The sequence below is a fragment of the Protopterus annectens genome, chromosome 4.part0, assembly GCF_019279795.1.
Source record: "Protopterus annectens isolate FY-2018-M chromosome 4.part0, PAN1.0, whole genome shotgun sequence".
NCBI classification, from domain to species: domain Eukaryota; kingdom Metazoa; phylum Chordata; order Ceratodontiformes; family Protopteridae; genus Protopterus; species Protopterus annectens.
Window position 1 is genome coordinate 254,416,457 of NC_056733.1, and position 26,148 is coordinate 254,442,604.

The window sequence follows — 26,148 nt, forward strand, 5'->3', positions numbered from 1 at the left end:
TTCACTGCCACCAATGCCTACTTATCAGCTACTATAAGGCCCTTACAAAGAGTGCCCAATCCTAATGTGTAATGTTACTATTATCCAAATGGTAGTCTAACCAAGACTTATAAGGCTATTTAGGAGTGGACTGTACAGAGTTACTAAATACATATGCAAGTACTGTAAGAGCTTAAACATGTCTCACAAATATTAGCCACAAAGACAGGTTTAGATATATTTAATAATAAATAATAAAAGAACAAGACAATACTCAGTCAATCAACACAGCAACTTCAGAGTTCAAACTCACAGGAAATATTTTAAAACAACATTGAAGGACAGTCTCAAATAAATACAGAAAACATCTAAACTAATCATTACTATATTCATATCTATATCTAAGAGAGATACTATGCCCTAAATCGTACTTACAGTAAGGTAAGTGCAGATGATGATGATTAGTTGAGGTTCTTGCTAGGTCCAAGACAAAATACAAAATACCCAGCCTCTGTCTGAGAGAGTTCTTAAATTAATATCAAATATTACTGCAGGCGTAGCTTGGATGACATCACTTTTTGTCACCTGACTTCAGTTCCCAGACTAAAACAGAAACAAATTTCTCAGATGTTTACAGATCTTGAAAGTCGTAAAACAATAAAATACTTTTACATTTTAAACCTAGTAATTACTTCTCTTTCAAGACAATACAAAAGCTTCTAGCTCTAGACATTGTGTCTGCTACACTGAAACTAAGAGAGAACTTTTATAGCACATTCGTAAAGCAACTTAACTGCAACTTATTTCCTTGATGTTTTGGGGCGGTCGCGGTGGTGCAGTGGCTAGTGTTGCTGCCTCACAATAAGAGGTTCGATCCTTGGTTGGGGTACCTTCGGTGCAGAGTCTGCATGTCCTCCCTGTGATTGTGTGGGTTTCCTCTGGTTTCCACATCCCAAAGACATGCTGTAGGTGGATTGGATACTCTAAATTGGTTCTAGGTGTGAGTGCGTTCATGTGTGTGCCTTCTGTGGAAAGTTGGGTGCCGGGCTGGCAACTTGACACCATAAAACTCCACTGCCAATCATGAGCGGACAGGTGATCTGCTGTGGCGACCCCTAACCGGGAAAACCGAAAGAAGAAGAAGAATTTCTTGACGTTTTAGTTTCTACTGTTAAAGCATACATTTGCACAGGTATATAGTTTATATGCATTTCTGTTCTAAGTCAGCAGGGCATGCTGTGGTTACATTTTAGCTCTGTACATAACATACAGTTGTGTATAAATCATAACAATATTTACAAATTACATAGAATTATTTACAAAATTCCAGATAGCTGGGCTGGCAATATTTCCCTATATCACAAGGTTGTGCAGGGCTGCATACGTTAATCCTCTGGGATGTTGTCTTGAGGGTGTACTACAGAACACCCCCAGAGGTATCTAGATACATGAACTTGGACTTTAGCAGCCCAAGCACTTGTCAAATCACATACTTGCTCAGGCCATGCTGTGTATCATCTGTTTCTTCTTACCATTCTCTCCTATAAAACAAATACAAGTTTGGGTCAATGCTGTTGTTATTTTCTTGGTTTTCTCTGTACATAAATACATCCGTATGGATGGAATGTCCTTTAGGAATATCCTTTGATAAACTTGCACCACAGGGCACAGGTTTTCCATATTAAACTGCAATATACACTGCTCGGGGCTGACAGTGTGATCTGCTGGATCCATCAAGGCCAGACACACATGGTTGGGCAGTTGATTAATTCCATCAATAACAGTTGCTGTACCTATCACCAACTGCAGTGGGGGCAATTTTATTGTGATACAGATGTAGTCAGTGCCCCCCATTACATTGGAAGGTGTGTGCCTGCCATAAAACTGCACAGCACTCAACTGAGGTGTATGGAAGGTTTTTGTAGTTCCTAGCCTGATGACACATGACAGTCAAGAACTTGTTCAGGATGTGACAGGCTGCAGTCTGGTACACCACTAATGTGTCACCCTATATGAGACTGAGATATTCCAGATGTGAGTATGTTCAGTGATAAACAGGCTTTTGTCTATAGTGGGATAGATTACCTCCTGCGAATGTGGACTTGTTGCTGCTATAGATAAGTCATAAAAAGTGAGAACCGGGTCTCTTTGATATCTATCAATAATGTGGGCAGAGAAACAAATAAACAGGAGCACCTAGCAGTGTGCCTTCTTGCTGAAATTAGACCCAACTCTAATATCATCTCATTTTCATCTACAGTGTATTTGCTGTTATGAAACAAAGCATTTTGCTTTTGAAATTTCTCTGTATGTAGCTCAGAATGCTGGATCTGATCGTTTTTACTTCCACAATATATAGAAAGTAGAAGGGTGTTTGATGGAATTGCAGTATTCAAGGTTTCATAATATCCTAGCAGCTTTGATCATTTATGTTCTTCACACTATGTGCTTCTTTCAGACTCACCAGTGTGCCTCAACGTCCTCAAGTTTGTTATTGCCCCCTTGTGCAAGCACAACTTGTTTTAGATTCCAACCCATTAGGCATACCAGGCTGTTTTGTTAGTAATCCACATTTTCTTTTCTTTTTTTTTTTTTTTATTAATCAGACAGCAAATGAGTCTCAGAACTATGTTGCTTATAACACACAAGTATACCACAAGTATTCAGTGCCATAAAAGGTAAACACAGCCATGGGAAACATTAACTTATTTCTGCAAAGTTATTTTTATATCTTTCTTGCATAATATTTTTACCTAAGATACTGTAAAAGGCTCAGCACTTAAATTTGGAATAGGCAATCAGTTGTCAAATTTGAAAAAAAAATTGTTAGAATCGTTAGATGAAAATTCCTAAGCACGTAGATGTGACTGCAATTAACAAAGTATCCACGAGGGAAGCATCTCATTGCACTATCATCATTTTCTGCTGTCCTTGGTTGTCTGAATAATTACTTTGAAAATATTGATATAGGGCATTTACATCATATAGCTATTGTCATTAGGCTTCTACGCACGCCTTTTTGCCTATGACCGGTACTACCCATTTTTTTATGTTGCTGTCGAGCAGTGACACTATTTCTGAATCTTCCCTGGGGTATCTGCTACTCATCCATCCATTGGTCAAGATTTTCTTTGCCATAGGCCAGGTGCCTTGCCTCATAACATGTGAAGTCGGGATTCTGTTAGAGTCTGCCTAGAGTCTTTGATGAGAGTCTAGCGTGTCCCCTATCCATCCAATTAAGCCGAGGTCGAGGTCCTCCGCTCCTTGTGGGCTCTGTGGATCTAGATTTTTGAGGTGAAGCATATTAATCATGGAGGTGTTTGATGGCCTTGTATGTCTGGCAGCAAAGGTCACTGTGCAGCAAGCAAGGGAGTTCTACAAACGAGCGCCTTTCAGCAGGGCAGTTTAGCAGGATAGATTTTGAGACCCTTTATCTTTTTTTGATTCCCTTTGTCTTTTGTGGCCTCCAGCTGCTGCAAGTGTCGGGTCAATTCCAAATGCAATGGGCAATACTCAATTTGTGGTCTGTCTGATGATGCATGAGTAAAGGGAGACCCCTGATGAGTGATGAGTGACCTTCATGATAAGGTGGATAGAATAAGAATGTAGCGGCCTCCTTGAAGGTTATGGGGTGAAACTATGACAGCTGGACTACACTATGCTCCCAGGGTCCCAGGTCCACTCTCTCTGTTCTCTCAGTTGATTCTCCTTGCCTCCTTAGCTAGGGGTAACCTAATTTTGTTCCTTTGGCATGCAACTTTTATTTTTTTTATATGGGCTTAGGCCGCGGGTTCTGCACCAGTTATCCATTTTTCTGGTGAGACCTGAACATCAGATGTGTTTCGGAGATGGAGTTTTCTACCACTTTGTCCAGTGCAGTCATCGCAAATTACCTTCTGCCTGCCATAACCTCCTGCAAACTGTTTTGCTGTAAAGTAGATGTAGTGCCAGAGTACCTGCCCAGGACTGACCTCCTGTGATACGGCTCCTGACTGAGGCTTACAGTCTGACTCACATGGCGCAACTCATGTCCTGTGCCCTGTGGGTTCTGTGGGTTTGCCAACCCATCCATCTTGTTATGGGTCTGCATTTAAGCTTGGGATTGTTTTTCAAAATGACCGATACCCGAATACCAGTATCGAAGGCCTTAGCCAGATCGGCTGTATGGCGGTGCTTTCTTGCCTTCCCTCATTTCCTGACTGTTGGCTTTCCAAAAAAACCAGTAAAAAAAAAGGCACCTGCCTTTTGATCAAGTTTCCAAGTCCAATAAGTTCCATCTCCAAATCTCTCAAAGTCATTTATGAGGTTTATTGGAGGATCCTTCCATGGTTTTCTGGATAAGGCATGTCAAGCCAGGGGTCCGGGCACAGAAGGGGTCGGTGTGAGGACACGGGGCACTTTGTGAAGACGGACCTGCACAGCGAGCCCCCCCTTTAATGTATCCCAGAGGTTAGATTGATTTAAACAGCTATCCCTAGCTGTAGGCTTTAGGTCCTCATTGAGTTCGGGAGCACACAGCCATCACACCCCATGGAACCCCATGATTTTGTGTTGATTGGGAGTAGAGTCACTTGAGCTTTTGGGCTTACTGCAATCATTTGGTATAGATATCTCTCCTTGCATGGGAGGGGGAGGGATGGGGAAGTTTGCACTGGGGTGCACTGTTTGCAATGCATGTGTGTCTCGTAATAATCCAAATCACATGGATCAGTAATCTTGAGTGGCATTTTGATCTGGTTCTGGAGTTTCTAATACAGCTACCTAACATAGCCAAAGAAGGCCTTTGAGTTTTGATTGTTCTTGTTTTATTTTCTAAATCTCTCTTTTTTGATTGATTGAGATTAGTTAGTTTTTTACTTTTTAGTGATATAGTGTGCCTTTTCTTTTTTTTGATTTTTTTTCTAGTAGTGTAGTCCTCCCTCCTTTGTTGTAGAGTTTGTTTATGGCTGGGGTCCACCAGACTATCTATGCAGACTTTCTATGCATAACTGTGAATTATTTAAGTTATCTTAAAAAACAATATAATGTTGTTTGCAATAATTGTTGTGTGTTTTAGGACAATTGTTTCCTAATAATGGTTTATACTATTCAATAAAAGTTTGCATTTCTGCTTTGTAAAGCTTCTTAATTTTGGCCAGTAGGTGGTGGAAAAGTACAACCCATTATTTTAAAACAGCCCAGTTTGGGAATATTTTTATATCTATGTATTTCATGGTTTCTCCTGTAATGATTTAAACAAGTACAGTTGTAATTTTATTTGTTTATATGTTTGATTTAATTCAATTATTTTCTGAGTGGTGTATTTATTCTGTGGATATCTCTTTAAAAGTTTGATTAAATTTCAGAGTTGTTTTTGAGTTATGGGTTGCATTATCATTGCTGCATGAAATGTGTTGCTTTTATACACTCTGAATTGGCTGTAGATGTGATTGTGGTGCATGTTTGTGTGGTATGGAAGAACTGCAGCAGGGGGAGCCAGTAGGCAGTGTGAACACTGGCTCATTGTTGAAGTGACACCCCGACCCCATGTGCAAAAATGGGAAAAAGGGTTGTGGATGGATGGGCAGATATCTTGTTTTATATTTTAATCTTTAGAATGGGATGTAATACTAAAGATGAAACCGGTCTGTTTATTCATCATCTTAGAGTCTACATGTCGTGTTGAGTTCTTTAATAAAAGTGAAGCTCATTGCGCAGAATTTGATGTGGATTTCTGCTTGCATTTACTTACGCAGTGTTCTGGAGGTAACCTGTACATGCTTTGTGGCTTTATTTGATTTTAGTGCTGTCCTCCTTTTGGATCTGAAGAGGAAGAGGTAATGTACCAAGTATGGGACAATCCCTTTTATTAGAATTCAGAAGATGCTCCTCTTTAACTATATACTGTATACACTTACTTGTAGGCTCCATAAAGCTGTTATTATACATATATATATATATTTTATATATATATATATATATATATATATATATATATATATATATATATATATATATATATATTATACTCAGTCTAGTGAGTTATGGGGACTGTTATATATTGCAAAAAAGCAAATAAATACAGCCTTATTTATTTAACTGCAACTATATACAGCCCTTACAATGGAGTGGTTTCTGTAGCAGCACTGTGGAAGTTAGACACCCAGTTTCAGTAAATATCCTACTGGTATAAAGTACATTTGATCATGTATCTGTAGATTCATTGGTAACAGATTACTTCTCTGATGACTTCACAACACTGTTTGACAGCAGTTTGTTGTATCTGTTTACCTTGATTCTCAGGCTCAAACACTTCATTTGGAAGTTTCAATAAATTATTCTAATTTTTGCTTGCACATCCACAAGTAATCTACCTGAATTAAAACAGAGCTTGGGGTTTCATGTTGAGGTGCTATGGTTACTTGGAGCTGCAGCCTTTGAGCAAAATTCAGATCGATCTTCATTCCAACCCTTTCTCCTTCCTTTATTAATTATAAATTCTTAGCATTTCTGGTGTAGCATAGCTTCTGTATCAGCTGTCTTCTCTCTAGGGGTACTGTTGCTTACATTCTGCTTTCTGGTACCAGAACAAAAAGTATGTAGTGGGCTTTGCTCAGAATCTTCTTCCTTCAATAAATGAAATAGTGAAAGGCTTGTAGCTTCCATTGGCATGCTCCTGTCCATTAACAGTTCTAAATAACAATGCATTTGACACAATGTATTAGGTTTCTTGAGAATATTTTTTTACATCTTGAACTAAATGCTTAGCTTGCCCATTAGGTTATGGTTGCTTTGGATTTAAAATGCCAGAATTCCCATGGTTTGGAAAGAAATGTTTGAAATCCTGGCATGTAAACAGTGGACTCATACCTGACCTGATCTGTTGTGGTAGTCCATTCCTTGTGCGTATCATTTTGAGCACATTAATCACTGACATAGTATTAATACCTTTCAGCTGGATAGCTTAACAAAGTAGTAATCAACACAGAGTAGAAAGCTAAGGTTATTATATTCAAATAAGTCAGCGCCTTGCTTTAACTATAGCAGTGTTAGAATCTCAGTAGGGTATCAGTTTCCCTCTTTCTGGGTTTGATTCATGTGCATGACACAACAATTACAGCCTCACACCATCTCCTGTATTTGCATCATTATGTTTAGCCATTGTGCGATACCTCTGCCTCCTTTCTTGTACCTGGGAATTCCCAAATGTGATTCATATTCCTTCAGTGCCATCTTATTTCATTGCTGAGGTGGAATGATAAGTTTATTACTTTTAAATAAAGGGCCTGCTATGAACGATAGTTCCTTTCTGAATGAACGGCATAGCTTAATTAGTGGACAATGTTGCTTCACATAATGTGGCTATCGTGAAATTATGACTTCATGCCACAATTGCATTGCTCTGTTATCTCTGTTAACTATTGTACCAGTGTTTATTTCCTGCAGTTTCTCTGCTGTCGTTAGTATTTGTGATGTGATCATGTGACCCACAGAACTGCAATGACTTAATCCAACAAGACTTTCTTGCACTAACTTGAATAGGGTCTACACAACATATCAGCAATGTGCAACAACTTTCTTGGTTTGTACTAAATTTTTGCAATTCTCTTTTGAAGAGTTAACAATATTATCTGTAATACGGCTGGTAGTTTTCGAAAGTTTTCTTGAAAGTATTCTTTAAAAGTTTGTGGTCTACTTCAGCTTTAATATATTTCCCAATTATGCAGCAATGAAATTTCTAATAACCAAAAACTATATCCAGCATTTCTTTCTAAATATGTACATTTGTCAAAGCTATTGATGCATAGGCAACAAACCTTCTCTCATGTAATACCATGGTTCCTAACCCTTTGTGGCTTGTGTTTACTTGTAATGTAGTTGGCAAAGCTGCACAATACAGGATTATGTTCAAGTCTTCAGTCATAACCAACTTATTATATGTTTGAGACATGGATGTTAAGAAATACACCTTGAGTGGAGCAAAGCAAAGTTTAAGAGGTGAATCCTGACCTCCATGTCACATGCCCCTCTGAGGAACTAATGGCTTTAAAGATCATTTTAAAGGAGCAAAACAAACTTTTCTTTTCACACAAAAAAGTGTCTCTATTAAATTAAAATGATTTCAAACTGTTAATTTAACAATTTGACAATTACTTAAATAATACACAGTTACTTAACTACTCTAATCCATCATAACTAGAACTGGAACCCAGACTGAACTTATGCACCTCCTGCCCATCCATTAATATTAATTCTATAAATATGGCTCTGTTCATTTAGTCTTCTGCATTTGGAAGAAATATTTAAAATTATGTATTTTTTAAAGGATGCAAAATTAACTTTTTACACAGAAAAGTGTTTATGCATGCAAATTGTGTGTGGAAAGAAGTTTCTTTCATGCCTTTAGACATGCTCCTTAAATACTTTTTGTCTGAAGTGACAGAGCAAAGTACCTGATTGTTTTTAAATGGGTTTTAGCTTCTGCAACTGTTAAGCTGTAGAGTGAATGTAAACCTTAACACTGCGCAGTTATACTTAGCAAAAGCTTGTTAAGTACCTTTCTAATGTCAGCAAAGTGCTTAATAAGCCTGTCTTTTTCCAGTTTTTGAGAATAATTGTGGCACTTCATGTACTACCTAATACATTTCCATTCGTGCAATCAGAACTGTAGCTAAATATTATGGCACCCTGTGCAGTTCCTCACAAAAAAAGCTCCCTTTCAAGAAACTAAAACTCAGGCTTCCCCTTATAAAACTGTAACTTACCACCATTGTAATAAATGGATTATTACAGCTAAACACTGCATGCAGCCCTGACTCCTTTTGTCCTGCCCTAGTTCCACTTCTGGGTGTAGCTGTTTATTCTTTTTATATTAGTTCAACGCTTCTTTCTTGATTGTCTAGGCAACATTCTGCTCGAGCAGCTTTCTTAGCAGTGCAAGTTATATCTAACAATTTTAGAATAAACTTGGTTAGGTATTGTCTATAGGAGTTTATATATTTATTATAACATACAATTTACAGTGTCTTATAGCAGTATTACCTGTATTCTCTTTATCATGCCCATAGCCATAAGAACATCTTAGTACATTGCTTTAATTGAAATTGCAGAACTACAACGTTAAACAACTTGCCAGACTTTATTCTTACACATATAGTTGAAATATATTTGAACAATTGACCATGTGACCATAGGTTCATAGGCTGGTACTAGGCTAATGGCTCTAAGGCCTATGCAAGCCTAGCCATAACAATTCCCTGGATATTTCTTCCCACAATATTTACTTCTCTGGGCCCCTGTCTAGCAGGGTGACTGACATGATCCCCGGGGTGAATTTCCTATCTCCCATCCAATCATCAAGTTTCCTTTTGAAGAGGACCAATGAGGCACTCTGCTTGACATGTATGGGCAGTCTATTCCAGACTATGGGGAGTCTCTGGGTCAGGAACCTATCCCTCCAGCATGTTTTGTTTATTGTGATGATAAGGTTTAGATCCCTGGAGCATGTGGCTCTGAGGGATTGGGATTTCTTTAAGTGGAGCATGTCCAACAGCTCAGGGTTTGACATGGACTTGTATGTTAAGCAGAGATTGTCTCTGAGTAGACGATATGCCACAGAATATAGCTGGAGTTTTTTTAGATGGTCAGCATATGGCATCTGCTTTAGGCCTGGGATTCCTTTAGTGAGGTATTTCTGTGGCCTTTCCAGCTGTTGCAGATGTCTTGTGAGGTACATACCAAACAGGGCATTATACTCTATAATGGGTCTAATGAGGGATGAGTACAGTGGGACAATGACCTCCTTTTTTCTGGATGAAAAGCCCTTAGTGATGAGGTGTGCCACATAGAAGGATTTCCTGACTGTTGTGGCGATGTGGTTATCGAAAGTGAGACCACTGTCCACCTGTGTCCCTAAGTCTCTCATCACACTTTCGATGTTTAGTGTCCTGCCACCTATGTGGTAATTCATGGGTACATGTTTTTTTCCAAAGGGGATAATTATACATTTCTTGGCATTAAGCTTGAGCCCATGGCTCTGGCACCAGGCATCTGTTTCTGTAAGGCCCTTTTGTAGAATATCCACATCATTTGGGGATTCAATAATGGCTCCCAGTTTGCAGTCATCTGCAAACTTTGTTAGCCAGAGTCCCTTAGTGTTGGCCTATACTTCAGAAAAGTAGATGCCAAACAAGAATATATCAGCAACATACAGTCAGAATTAGACTTCTAAATTATATTCCAGTGTCTTGCATAAACACAACAGTTTGATGTTTGCCAGTTATCAGTAATTTCTCTGTCCAGACTTCCTGCTAACTCTCACTCACTGGTTTATTGTTAGGCATCTGGCTTAGTTCTCTTCTATATCCCCTACCTCTGATTAGTTTCTACAGTATTCACTAACCATATTTATGCAATACTCGCAAACATCTGGCTGTTGATTTGACTCCTTGATATTACTATTTTGTCCCAGAGGCCACTTGCAATAAATACAATTAAAAAGATCTTTGAATCCAGGACGTAGAGCTTCAGAGCTGTTGGTTGCTTGAAAGTTGGACGTAGAGCTTCAGAGCTGTTGGTTGCTTGAAAGTTTCTGTGCTAAACTGAAAACTGAATTGCCTCACCAAAAATTAAGTATAGCATATAAATTCAGCCCAAATACATATTTATCAGCAAATTGTGGATAACAAACTTCATTAAACAGAAGAAAAAATATTGTGATGGACTTCTGGCAAAAAATTTTGAAAAAGGAACTTGTGTAGTAAGATAATATCTACAGCAGTAGCCCTGACAGGTAGATAGAGCTAACTGTAATTTTTTTCTTTCTTTGTGGTAAAAAATAAAATAAAATAAAATAAAAACAATTTCTGGTCACATGCCAAAAATACACCACTTCCCATACTGTGTGGAATGTACAGTGGAAGAGACTTTGTTAGTTAATACGTCAAAAAACAAAACCACATTAACAGCACTGTTAGTGTATGTAACCTGGGAAATAATTTATTTATTTATTTTATTTTATTTTACATTTGTTAACCGGGATGGTTCGACTGGATACATGTCCTTTTTCAGCGGAGGCCCGGGGAGAAAAGCTCCAACAGAGTTACATTGATAATTAGGTACAGTAAATGAGCTGAAAGAACTTAACAAAAACATAAGCTATTTACATACAAGTACAAGACTGCCATTACTATTTCTGAGATTACTACAAATGTAACATTAATAACATATTAGCAAGGACGGTAGGCAGTATAATGACATAGAGTTAGACAGGATACATATTTCTTTATCACAGTATACAAAGTACTTATCATCTTAGCTAGTTGTTTATGTTTTAGTTAATGGCACAGAGCTAGTCTGGGTTTGAGCAAGGACATAGCCAGTGTGACTTGAAGTGGAGTTTTAGACTATTATTGAATTGACTTAGAGAAGTTGCAAGCGTGATGTTATTTGGGAGAGAGTTCCATATTTTACCAGTGGTGTTGGCAAATAGTGCGTCACCACCTAGGTTGAGAGATTTAGTTGTTTGGACAAGGAGTCTGTTTGCTGAGCGAAGGCAGCTTAGATTGGAATAGGGAGTCATTAAGTTTTTTAGTGCTGGGGTATTCTCAGGTTGTTTAAGGATTTTGAAGGCCTCTATGAGTTGGGACTGGTGAAGAAGGTGTGGGAATTCTATCCATCCAAGCTTTTTCAGGTTAGTACAGTGGTGTGTTCTGTAGGGTAGGCCTGTAATGAACCTGGCAATGTGATTATAGCAGGATGAGAGCTTGGCCAGATCAGATTTGTTAAGGTGAGTGAGGACAGGAGAGGCATATAGTAGGGTAGAGAGAAGGTGTGAACGGGCTGTGGCTGCCCTGGCATTCGGTGTAAGGAAGGCTTTAATTCTATACAGGGTCCCAAGTTTCTTGTTGACTGACTTAATGGCTTGGTTGATATGTATATCAAATCTGAGTTTATTGTCAATGTTTACTCCTAATAGCTTTGTATAGGTGTCTGGGGAGATGATGGTCCCATTATTGGATTTTATAGTGAAGTTTTCAGTTGGAGATCTATTGGTTGGGTAGAAGAGAAGTAACTTGGTTTTGTTTGGATTTAAGATCAGGAGATGGTTGGCAAGCCAGTTTTCGACTTTGGTGAAACTATGTTGGGTGGTAGTTAGTAGATTTGCAAGAGAGGCATTGGAACATATTATAGTCGAGTCATCTGCATATTGAATGCAGGTGGCTTCAGGGATGACTGTTTGGATGTCGTTTATGAAGACTGAAAAGAGGAGAGGTCCTAATATGGAACCTTGAGGAACTCCTATGGTATTTGGTAGTAGGCAGGAGAGCTTGTTTTGCCACATTACTGCTTGTTGTCTCCCAGTGAGGTAAGCTTGAAACCAGTCAAGGGCTGGAGTATCTAGATACAGGGTTTTAAAGTATATAGAAGTAACTGATGGTTTACCATATCAAGGCTTCGATAGGTCCAGGAAGAGAGCGGAGGATATTTTTTATTATTCGGTTAAGATTAATGTTTTCAGTAAAAGAGAGGAGGGCAATGGTTGTACTATGATGGGGTCTGAATCCATGTTGAGAGTCTGTGAGTAGTTTATTTTGGGTTAGATAGAGCATTAGTTGGTTGTGCATGCACTTTTCCATAATTTTGGCAAGTGGTGATAGTATGGCTATAGGTCTATAGTTGGATAGTTCTGTGGATGAACCTCCTTTGTGGAGTGGAATAACATAGGATATTTTCCAAATTGAGGGATTGAGGCCTCGGTTATGGTTCTGTTAATTAGGATTGAGATAGGGTAGGCTACAACATCTGCAGCAATTTGCAGGTATTCAGCCGGCAGAAGATCGGCTGAAAGGGTGGTTGGCTTCAGTTTTTCAAAAGGGATCTGATAAAGGATGTGGACACTGGCTGGAAGTTAAAAGAGAGTGGTGAGTTGGGTATAGTGTTTATAGAAGTGTGGGGAGGAGAAAGTTGGTTAGCTAATGACTGGATGGTTTCTGTGAAGAAAGTATTGAATGAATTGGCTATATCTTCTTGGCTCTTGTCAGATAATGTTCCTGGGGTCGGAGTAGTGGATTTGCCTGGTTGGAGAAGTTTATTTATGCCTGCCCAGTACTTTTGAGGGTTATTCTGATGTTTATGTTGCAGATTGTAGAAGTAATTTTTCTTATCTAGTATGATGGCTTTTTTAGTCTCATTTCTAAGTTGTTGGAATTTGATACGATCTAGGGGTAGTTTGGTAGTGCGCCATTTATCCCACACTTTGTCTCTAGTTTTTTGGTGTCTATTGTTAGCCAGGGTGCTAGTTGAGTTTTAATTCTTATTGAGCGTTTAGGGGCATGCGAGTCAAGTATAGTAAGGAATGAATTGTTAAATGATGACACTGCCTCATCAAGAGGAAGGAACTTTAGTTTTGTCCAGTTACATGATTTGAGTTCAAGTTGAAATTTAGTTGGGTCAAAGTTTTTCTTGGATCTGCTAGACCTATAAATAGGTAAGCTTGTACAATTAATTTTGTCTTTCATGATGTATGTGAGCAGGTGATCACTAAGATCATTAGGGAGAGTTCCAGACATATAGTTCTGGGGATGACTGTTGGTGAGTATCCAGTCTAGTATACTCTCTTTTTGGTTATTGTTACCTGTACGTGTGGTAGATGATATTATCTGAGAGAATCCATGTAGGTTAACAGGGATGGGGTTGGACTGTGCTGTGCATTGGTTCCAGTCAATATTAACATCGCCCAGGACAATGGTTTCTTGAGGGTCGTTGTTGGCTATCCAATGTAGAATGACCTCTAGTGTTTCTACAGTGTTCCCAGGGGGAATATAGGTGACAATTAGGTTAATGCCCTTATGATTATTTAGTAGAATTTTTAGAGCTAGTATTTCAGCGTTAGAGACCTGGGGTGGTTGTATAGGGTTAGTTATGATGTTAAGTGTGCTATTATATAAGACGGCTATTCCACCTCCTCTTTTCTTTACTCTATCTGCCCTAAGTATATTGTAACCAGGAGGCAGGATCTCATTGTCTTTGGTTGATGGCCGGAGCCATGTTTCAGATAGACACATTATGTTGGGGAGGTATGTGTCTAGTACAGCATGCAGGCTATGTATCTTATTGTTTAGGCTTCTAATGTTTAAGTGGTATATTAGGAGGGAGTTGACCAGTCGGTGGGAGAGTGGTGGGCTGGTAGGATTTTGAGTTAAGGTTGGGCCTGGATTAGGATGGATGTCCCCATCTTTGGTTATGTTTTTTCTTAGATACGCTAGTAGTCTAATAACTTTGAATAGTAGTTTTAGTTCATATTTGGATTTTGGTGTTGATTGGAGTGTTTTTTTCAGAAGCAAGTGGTTGGAATTTATAATTTTTGGGGTAGTGTAGTAGTGGGCAAGTTCTGCAGTCAGTGGAGGCAGGGGGGGTCTTGGTTTGGCATTTTGGATAAGAGAAACCTACGAATGTGAGATTTTCATAGCTAGTAAGAAAGTATGGCAGAATTAAGAGTGGTAAGATAAGAGGAAGGAGTTTATAATTATTTATAGACATGTTATATGTTATCAATGGGTGGGGTCAATGTGCTTCAGAGGAATAGTAGTGGTTAAACAGTAAAGTGGTGGGGGGGAGGAAATTGGAGAGGAAGTTGTGTAGGTTGGAGAGGAAGTAGGGGTGTGGCCTAGTGGCTATAAATGTAGACACAGTGGGGGAGAGTGGGATAAGGGGGCAGGGAGGGGAGGGAAGCGAAGCGAGCCCGAGCGTAGCGGAGTGGGGCTAACCCAGTCCCAGTTTTTGGTCCTATGAGTGGGGTAAATAGTCTGATAGTGTAAGTAAGCAGATTGGAGTACAGGCTTGAAATTCAACATAAACATATACAGTTGTAAAATGTCTAATACAATTCAACATAAATAGGCATTTACAGTTGTAAAACACTTACTGGAGAGACACTGAGCCTTCATGGGGCCTGTAGCAGAGTGGATTGTAGTTTTACAAATGGTGCCTGCCACAGGTAATATTTATTAACTCTGGGATTGTCTTAAGGTAATAAACAGGGAAGGGGAGGGGAGAACAAGGGTGTGAGCAGGCAGTTCTTTGTACTGCTGCTAATGAGCCAAAGCAAGACAAGTATGTGTTAAGAACAATCACTTAAATAAAACAAGTAATATACAATAAAAGGAACCACAACCAGGGATTGACACTCAATAGCTAGAATCACAGTTGGTAAAATGTTTTTTAAAGAAAGTTTTATTAATTTAACATATTTACAATATATACACAGAAAGTAAGAAATTCCACATCACATACTGTTATACAATGTTAGGAATACATTGACTCATCAAGGTACTTTTAAGCAATTAACACATTAAGAATCTTGGTATTTCAATAGCAACATTTCAAGGCTATCACTTCTATATTCTGATCACTTCTTTTTACATAGTATTGCTCTTAAATTAAAAAAAAATTCTTTGAATGTAGGAACTGAATTTGATTTGCAGTTTTTTGTAATAACTTTTCTAGCTACTGCCAGGAGACTCCAGTACATTTTTATTGTTTGGCTTTTACAGATAAAGGAAGTGGAACATTCATTAGTATTACTGATCAAGTCAAAGGACAATCATCAGACCACAACCCCTTAAAAACATCCTTATTTCTTCCCAATATGCATCTAATTTTTCAGAATCCATAATAATGTGTGTCCAATGAGCTTTTACATCCTTATTGCATCTCCAACAGATGAAAGAAGTCATTTTACTAAACTTAAAGATTTTATAGGGAGTAACATGTATTCTATGTATGCATTTTGACATAAAAACTTTCCAGAATAAACTTGAATAAATTTAATTAACTGATTTACGTAACAGGTTGGCATAATGTTTAAGATGTTTACCTTACAGACACAAGGTACGGGGTTTGATTCTCACATTGGGTAATTGGCTAGGCTTAAAATGACCCAGAAGGGCAGTTAGCCTAGTACTAATCTATGAACCTATGAACCTATGAATAAAGTTTTATTCTTACCGTCTATTGAGTCACTCAGTCCACTACTATCTAAAACGTTCCAGAACTTTGCATCAAAATATTATTTATAATTAACTTATATAACTTGGACAAGCTTCCTTTGTAGGTCAATTTACCTTCAATGACAGCATTCATATATTGAATAGAAATCACGAAAACAACTTACAATGTAAAGTCACAAACTATCCAATAAGTGCCACGGCTCTTTTGTAACCTTGCGCTGTCAAAATAACCACAAAAACCGCAAGGTAAATCCAAATGGAATTCAGCAACTAGTACAAAAAATGAGGAATTCAGCAACAAGTACCAAAAATGAGGAATCCTGGTGGAATAGCACACTAAAGTATAAACTCCAAGCAGATGCAAACTAAACAAGTAAATCAATGTCCTTTATTCCAAGAAAGAACAATGACACAAAACGGTAAATGCACTTAAATAAAATAACAAAAATCAATCCAATAAGGTTAAGCGCTTTCACCCACTGCAACTCATGGGCTTCATCAGAACCTTTTTGAGTAAAATAACAGAGTCCTTTTAAGAGAAAAAAGGCACCAAAAGGAAGCGGAAACTGATGTAACATCCTGTATAGCAAATACCGCCCCCTGCACTTATACACCATCATTAAATTTAAAATTGAAATTGGCGCCAACAGGAAGATAAAAAATGCATCATTTCCTGAATTCTATCCTGTGCTATACTCCTCCCCTTAAAGGCCTCACTACACTTACTAATACTTCAATTTATACAAAATCTATCAGTGTAGTTCATGCAAAAAAAATTCAACAATAAAATGCATCACTAATAACCATACTGAAGCATCCATATCAAATTGATTAAAATATTTAAAATAAACACATTGTCTAATGATAATAAAATATTTACAATATTCCTATAATAAAACAATGTCTCAAAAGATGCCTAACAATCTCATTACCTATACTACCTGACAAATATGTAAGTATTGTGTTACCAATATATACCTATACATAATACAATAACGTGGAATTAATATATATAAAAAATCCACAATAAATGTACATATAAAATAGTTAATAGTTAATAAATAATAAACAATCATATACAATATTCTAAAATTGGTTTACAAGAAATAAAATCATTGATGCCAGGGTATGTGGTGGCATCTAATAAAAGTTGCCACCAAACCTCTTTAAAACTCAACACTGTTTTGTAATCACCACCTATAGAATCAACAGTGATGGTTTCAAGAATAGCAAACTTAAAATTATATGTTTCATCAGTGGAAATTATATGCCGATATAGGGCATTTGTTACATCTTTTTTTGTGAATACTATAAATATGGTCATAAATGCGTTGTTGCAAACAACGCTTCATTTTACCTACATAAAAACCTATGCACTCACTACATTTAGCAATATAAATTATCATCTTAGTCCTACAATTTCCATATTTGGGTTTAATGATTGTACGAGTCTCATTTTGGATTATCAGCTTTTTGTCTTCTAAAATATACTTACACTGGTTACAAGAACCGCATTTATAGGTATGGATTAAATCATTGGACATTCTATCCCTTTGCTTTTTCCTGGGAATCAATACATTTTTAATATTTTTGCCCATTTTGTATGTAATTCTCGTTTTTTTCCCCATTATTCGTATCAATTTAGGATCCTGAGAAATCAGGTACCAAAATTTGTTTACAATGTAAATAACTTTGTCAACTACCAGGCTATATAATAATATTAAGGATCTGTGATGACCATTAGACTGACTTCCATCTCCTTTATCATCTTTAATCATATGTCTGGATTCAAATCCCTTTCCTAATAAAGGACGGTATTTCCTGTCCCTTTCTTGGATGACATAATTACCTATAGTAGATAAAAGTTTTTCAGGATAACCTCTCTCAACAAACAATTGCATAATAAACTCAACTTCACCTGTCAATACCTTCACGTCAGACGTCATACGCGCGGCTCTGATAACTTGGCCTTTGTAAATGTTATGCTTCACACTTAAAGGATGACAGCTGCTATATTCCAAGTAATCATTGGTAAATGTGTTTTTCCTATATATTTTTGATTGGAATGTTTTATCATGCTTATAAATATATGTATCCAAATATGCAATCCCCTCAGTATTATATGTATACGTGAATTTCAGATATTCACTGGTGGTATTTAGATACTTTAAAAACTTGTCTAATTTTTCCACATTGTCACCCCATAAAATGTACATATAATCCAGAAACCTTGAATAATGTCTGACGTTTTTGAAATATTCACAAGGAAAAAGGGAGGTGAGTTCCCAATCAAGCATAACCAGGTTGGCAAAGATGGGTGCACAAGCAGCACCCATAGCTACCCCCCTGGTTTGCTTGAAGTACTCCCCTTCAAAATATATAAAATTGTGTTCTATGAAACATTCCCAAAAATTCCCAGGAATCTTTTACCATGTGGGGAATTTTACTATATATATGTTTTAATGAACAATCTATATATATTCCTCTAAATAGGAATCAATACATCGGTAAGCTATGTTTATCTCATTAATAGAAATATTTTGGTAATTCCCTGTGTGATATAAAATATATATTTTTAAAAATATTTTAAGTTATCATATATCACTATACCACCCTGTTATCCTGCTTCATCACTCTAATATTGGGATTATCCTGTAGGGACTTAAGTGTCTCTCTTTCTTCATTAGATAAATTGTTGGTAACATTGTCATTTATATTTCTAGATACCCGATAAATTTCTCTAGTTACTACTTTCTCATATAAGTCTACCTTAGGATGATTGGGGGGTATGAACGTACTTTTGACTTTCAAAGAATTATCATAATTTTTTAATGTGTTTTTTTTTCAATATTATTTTTATCGTTAAATAAAATTCCTAAATTCATCTTTCTAATGAATTTTTTTAATTCACATAAAACATCAACCACACAAAAATGGGTATTTGGAATAAATTTCATACCTTTGAAGGTAAGAGGAATTTTATATAGACGGTAGAATTAATAAGGAAACTTATAATTTTTTACAAGTGAAGTGTCCTAGACTAGCAACCATCATTGGTATTCCCAAAATACATAAGAATACCTTGGACCCCCTTTCCGGCCAATTATATCTGGTAGCAAATCCAAAACATTCCCTATGGGAAAATATATAGATTGTTCATTAAAACATATATATAGTAAAATTCCCCACATGGTAAAAGATTCTTGGGAATTTTTGGGAATGTTTCCTACAAATATTAACATGGATAATTTGTTTTTTGTTACTGTAGATGTTGTTGATCTTTATTCAAGCATACCAAAACAAGCTGGTTTGGATGCTTTTTGTAACAGTATTACATCCTTTGCCAATCTTACTTGGGAACAGATAAGTCTTATTATGGAGTTGATGACCTTAGTGTTAGAACACAATTTTATATATTTTGAAGGGGAGTACTTCAAGCAAACCAGGGGGGTAGCTATGGGTGCTGCTTGTGCGCCCATCTTTGCCAACCTGGTTATGCTTGATTGGGAACTCACCTCCCTTTTTTTTTTCCTTGTGAATATTTCAAAAACGTCGATATTATTCAAGGTTTCTGGATGATATGTACATTTTATGGGATGACAGTGTGGAAAAATTAGACAAGTTTTTAAAGTATCTAAATACCACCAGTGAATATCTGAAATTCACGTATACATATAATACTGAGGGGGTTGCATATTTGGATACATATATTTATAAGCATGATTCAACATTCCAATCAAAAATATATAGGAAAAACACATTTACCAATGTTTACTTGGAATATAGCAGCTGTCATCCTTTAAATATGAAACATAACATTTACAAAGGCCAAGTTATCAGAGCTGCACGTATGATGTCTGACGTGAAGGTATTGACAGGTGAAGTTGAGTTTATTACGCAATTGTTTGTTGAGAGAGGTTATCCTGAAAAAATTTTATCTACTATAGCTAATTATGTCATTCAAGAAAGGGACAGCAAATGCCGTCCTTTATTGGGAAAGGGATTTGAATCCAGACATATGATTAAAGATGATAAAGGAGATGGAAGTCAGTCTAACGGTCATCACAGATCCTTAATATTATTATATAGCCCGGTAGTTGGCAAAGTTACTTACATTGTAAACAAATTTTGGTACCTGATTTCTCAGGATCCTAAATTGATACGAATAATGGGGAAAAATACGAGAATTACATACAAAATGGTCAAAAATATTAAAAATTTATTGATTCCCAGGAAAAAGCAAAGGGATAAGATGTCCAATGATTTAATCCATACTTATAAATGCGGTTCTTGTAACCAGTGTAAGTATATTTTAGAAGACAAAAAACTGATAATCCAAAATGAGACTCGCACAATAATTAAACCCAAATATGGAAATTGTAGGACTAAGATGATAATTTCTATTGCTAAATGTAATGAGTGCATAGGTTTTTATGTAGGTAAAACTGAGCGTTGTTTTCGACAACGCATTTATGACCATATTTATAGTATTCACAAAAAAGATGTAACAAATGCCCTATATCGGCATATAATTTCCACTGATGAAACACATAATTTTAAGTTTGCTATTCTTGAAACCATCACTGTTGATTCTATAGGTGGTGATTACAAAACAGTGTTGAATTTTAAAGAGGTTTGGTGGCAAATTTTATTAGATGCCACCACATACCCTGGCCTCAATGATTTTATTTCTTGTAAACCAATTTTAGAATATTGTATATGATTGTTTGTTATTTATTAACTATTAACTATTTTATATGTACATTTATTGTGGATTTTTTACATATATTAATTCCACATTATTGTATTATGTATAGGTATATATTGGTAACACAATACTTACATATTCGTCAGGTAGTATAGGTAATGAGATTGTTAGGCATCTTTTGAGACATTGTTTTATTATAGGAATATTGTAAATATTTTATTATCATTAGACAATGTGTTTATTTTAAATATTTTAAGCAATTTGATATGGATGCTTGAGTATGGTTATTAGTGATGCATTTTATTGTTGAATTTTTTTGCACAAACTACATTGATAGATTTTGTATAAATTGAAGTATTAGTAAGTGTAGTGAGGCCTTTAAGGGGAGGAGTATAGCATAGGATAAATTCAGGAAATTATGCATTTTTTAGCTTCCTGTTGGTGCCAATTTCAAATTTTAAATAATAATTGGTGTATAAGTGCAGGGGGCGGTATTTGCTATATAGGATGTTACATCAGTTTCCGCTTCCTTTTGGTGCCTTTTTTCTCTTAAAAGGACTCTGTTATTTTACTCAAAATGTTCTGATGAAGCCCACGAGTTGCAGTGGGTGAAAGCGCTTAACCTTATTGGATTGATTTTTGTTATTTTACTTAAGTGCATTTACCGTTTTGTATCGTTGTTCTTTCTTGGAATAAAGGACATTACTTTACTTGTTTAGTTCGCATCAGCTTGGAGTTTATTCTTCAGTGTGCTATTCCACCAGGATTCCTCATTTTTGGTACTTGTTGCTGAATTCCTCATTTTTAGCATTCATATATTCATATAATGGGCGAATAGTGCTCTTGCTCTTCACTCGTACTATCTACAAATTCATTTAATTTCTTACTGATGGATAATATTAACTGGTTAACAGATTTGTCCAAATTATAATCTTTCATTAAATATTTTGGGAACTTAGCTTTTCATTTTTCAAAGCAATCAGAGCATAATATTAATTCATCCCTTTTTAGTAACGAATTTTAACATTTTTCTGAGTTTCCTTAAATCTGGAGATGTATGCAATGGAAAAGAACAAAAAATTTACATTTTGATATTAATGGAGTTTTAAAAACATTTCTTAACTGTTTTAAGAATTGACTTAATATATGCAGAACATAAAGACTGAAATGGATTTCAATCTAAGGTAAATTTTATTAACCAGGTGAAAGGTTTGTTACATATTTCTAATTTAGCATATTTAATAAACTTATAAGAATTTAGTAAAATCTGTTCTTGAATGATTTTCCATTGACTAGTGTAGGTTGAGTCTATCCAGAGTATAACAGAGTTAAAAATCTGCAGCAATAGAATAAGAATCTACATCTGGAAAGCTAATACCACCATGATCCCATCATTTTATATGATTTCTGTAGGCAGTTCTCAATGTTTTAGGATACCAAAAGAATGAAGTTACCATTTTTTCCATTTTCTTTAAAAGTTTTTTTGTAAGGTATTAAAGCTATTGAATGCAATATGTATATAATCTTGGATAATATAATCATTTTAATAAGTACCTATCCATCTTTAAATGTAAAACAATTCACTTTTTAACAAAAAGTAATACTTCAATTATGTTTTCAAATTTATTATTAATAATCTTAATCACATCTTAATATATTTTTATTGCTAAATATTTTAGTTCCTTTCCCTCCCAAGTATACTTATATTTATCTTTAAAATTATTATTATTAGTAGTAAGTGATTTAACACTAAAGTTTCAGTTCATGTAAACTTACGGGTGGCAGGTAATCTTAGTTCATTTAAACTTTCAGGTGGCAAGTAATCTTATCTTACCAAACTATTATATAAAAGGAAAATCAGTGCACACACACACACACACACACACACACACACACACACACACACACACACACACACACACACACACACAGATATATATATATTTATCATGCTAAAAGATACATACATATTTTATAGATATAAAAAAGCTCTAAATTTTAAAAGTGCAAGTGTCTAAATCTCAAAATTGTGTAACACTCTTAATATGATAAATATCAAAATATTTAAAAATTGTTTAGCTAAGTAAACTAATTCACAAAACTATATATGTTACTGAGGTCAAAGAGAATGTCTTGCTATTTATATGACCTAAAAAAAAAATGTTGCAGTCTGCATTATATTCAAAAGTTACAATGTGCATATTCTCCCTTTCCATGTTCAAATGTATTGAAAAATCTGCTTTACTTTCTATCAAAATGGATGTACTGATTCAACAATATAATATTCATATTTCAGCTCTGACATATGAAATGAGTTATTTCAGGTAGCATTAGTAAATCTAATAATATACAATATACAAAATGTTTCAAAGTTCACATGACCAAGCTTCAAATGTCAACTTTTAGGATATTTTCAAATATTTTTATATGATTTTCTATGTAAATGATATGAGATCTTATACATTCAGTTTTTGCATATGCAGGTATACATAGTACATATTTTTCTTATAAGCAGTGAAAAATTATATTGATGCTCTGCTTACTTGCTGCTTGCTTGCTTGCTGTTTACTGCTGAATCAGAGACACATCATGACTCCATCTGTAGTCTGTTTAAAGCACCAAGCCTTTCAAGCTGCACACTGATAAAGAAATATATTTTGCAGCTATAAGCATAGTTACAGATAACTTATTTTATAACACACCACACGTAGTCTGTCAGATTTGTAGCATATATTTACAAAGTTTTCCTTCATTACAGATATGAATGATGACTTCTACAAAATACCTCTCTCTGTCCTTCTCTCACATAACTGAACTACTACAATTGCTAAATACAAAGCTAGTCATGCACACATTTCATGGGAAGTCACATAATGTCTGTTTTTAGACTTTTCTATTGTCCTTTTGTGATTTAAGCACTTTTGCTGATGTGAGGATGCCATTCTGAAAGGAAACATCTGTATAAGCTGTTCCTACTGGAAAAACATCATGTATTGCTGAATTTATAAAAAAGGATGTCTGTTAATAGATATTTGTTCTGCAAACATGAGAAAATCATATAATCCTTGCTTTCCAATATTGCTTTGTTAGGCTTTTCTTTTTGATGCTGTGAAGAGAAGCCTGTCTGTTATACATATAGTATGAATGCACATTTTACATTGCTAAACTCTATACATATATTCAAGCAAACTTTTTTATTCTATGCTTTATCTTTCAGCATATTTATATTCATAATATCTAACAAGCAGTTTGTTATTTAAATATATTTTCCGTCTTATTTTTCAATAATATTCTACCGTATTCTATATAACTTGTATTTTTAAACTCTCCCATCAAAGAGCTATTTAATGATCAACTCTCTATTAGAGTATGTGGATATATTTCTTAACGTACTGATACTGTTCTTTTATTAATCTTACATAATAGATATTTCATTCTTTGTGCATTTGCATATCATTCATAAGATGTTTACTCTTCTTATCAAATCTAGTATTGCAAGCAATCTTGACTATATATAAAAGAATTCCTGCTTGTTTAATTTGAATGTGTGTTTTATTCATTATAAACTGCTGTCCTGATCTAAGCTTCACATCCTGACATTAGAATTTGATTATGACATTTGAAAATGACATCTCACAGCAAATGGTAATTGCTAATTTCCTCTGTAAGATTCTTATTCTTCTTAATTTTTTAAACTGTTCTTATTCATAACAAACATCTGACTTTAGTTTTTCCCTTAATATGTACACTTAGAATTACAGCACAAGCTATTAACATTAAACCATATGCAAGCAAATTATATATCAGCAATAGCTCAATATAAAACATTACTATAGCTTTTGTTTTACCAATTATTCACTTCATAGAAAAAAGGATACTATTTTGAGGGGATTTCTCATAGGTTCATAGATTAGTACTAGGCTAACTGCCTTTGCGAGCCATTTTAAGCCTAGCCAATTATCCCTTGTGAGACTCAAACCCTGTACCTTGTGGTTGCAAGGCAAACACCTTAACCATTAGGCCACCCTCCCAAACCCCTCACACATATATACTTGAAAGAAAAAAAGAAAAAGAAAATTCCTTTCTATTTTCACAGACATCAGTGATGAACTTTGACCTAGATTTTCTTCAAAGCAGTTCAAGAAGCAGTTAGGAAGCAAGGCAAGCAAGAATCCTGCATTCTCATGCAACTGGAACATTCTTTTGTTCTCAAGCTTGCTTCATAAATGACCTGTGAAAGGAATGTGTTACACAGGAAAAAAGAAAAGAAAATCACCAGCACCTTAACACTTCTAATTAGCATATTACTTAGATCTGGCATTCAGTTAACACAGCAATGCACATACTAAGCAAAGTTAAACAAACAAAATAAAATTATTAACTTATATAGTCTTAAAGTTACCAATTATATTGCTTATAATTTAACATTTTCTTACAGCAAGTATTTAACATGTATAAATATGTGTATAAGTTTAGTTACATGAAATATATTAAGTCTTTTACTGTAAATATAGTAAAATAGTAAAATTAACCATTATTACTCCTTATCATGAAAAATGTTTTAGCTTAAAATATAAATACGTACCCCCCGGAGGTTAGAGGATAGAATGGCAGAACACCTTATGGATATGAGAAACAGAAAAACCACTAATGCATTATATTGTCACAGCAAAATATCTGATAATTTTAATAAATTGTTCTTCTTTGTTATCAGTAGGGTTAAGCACAATGATGGGGGTGATGAGAAAACTACAGTTGAGGTTAGGGAGACACTCTGGCAATTGAAACTAAATGCCACAGTGTCCCCAGGCATTAATGACAACTGTTCCATGGCCATTGTATTGAAACTAAGGGCAACATGCATCTGACACAGTTTTTATATCTATTGTTATTATTTTTAATTATTTTATTAATTATTGATATTTGTATTGTGAATATTTTAATTGTGTGATATTATTAGTTTTTGTGCAACTAGTTAAGTCTTATAAGTCTAATGGTAGGCAGCCTGTGTAATGTTTCTTTAAGAGTGATTGCTTTTAATTACTTAGTTCTGATTGGTGTCTTGTTACTATATTAACTAGACCTAATGCCAAGAACAATGACACTGATGATGCTTGTATGAAACAGGTGACAGCACCAAGTCTTGTTGGGAATTGTGTTATAATAAACATCCATCTCACTTGGAATTTGATGTGGTAGTGACTTGTTTATTTTTTATTTTGGATATTACATACCTATATATGTTTTGAAGCTTAAAGTCCAATACAAACCTTTTCTTTACTTAAAGGCTAATTCCCGTGTTTCAGAAAATAAAAGTCCTGCAATCAGAGAATAAAAATCACCTGTTTTTAAGCTTTTTAATTTTCGAAGTAGTTTTCCAGGAATCCAGCTCACTCCATCTTTTGAGGGATATACTGTTCCAATCATTTTCTTCAGTATTATTAAGGATTTTATTTCTGTTGACAAAAGTAG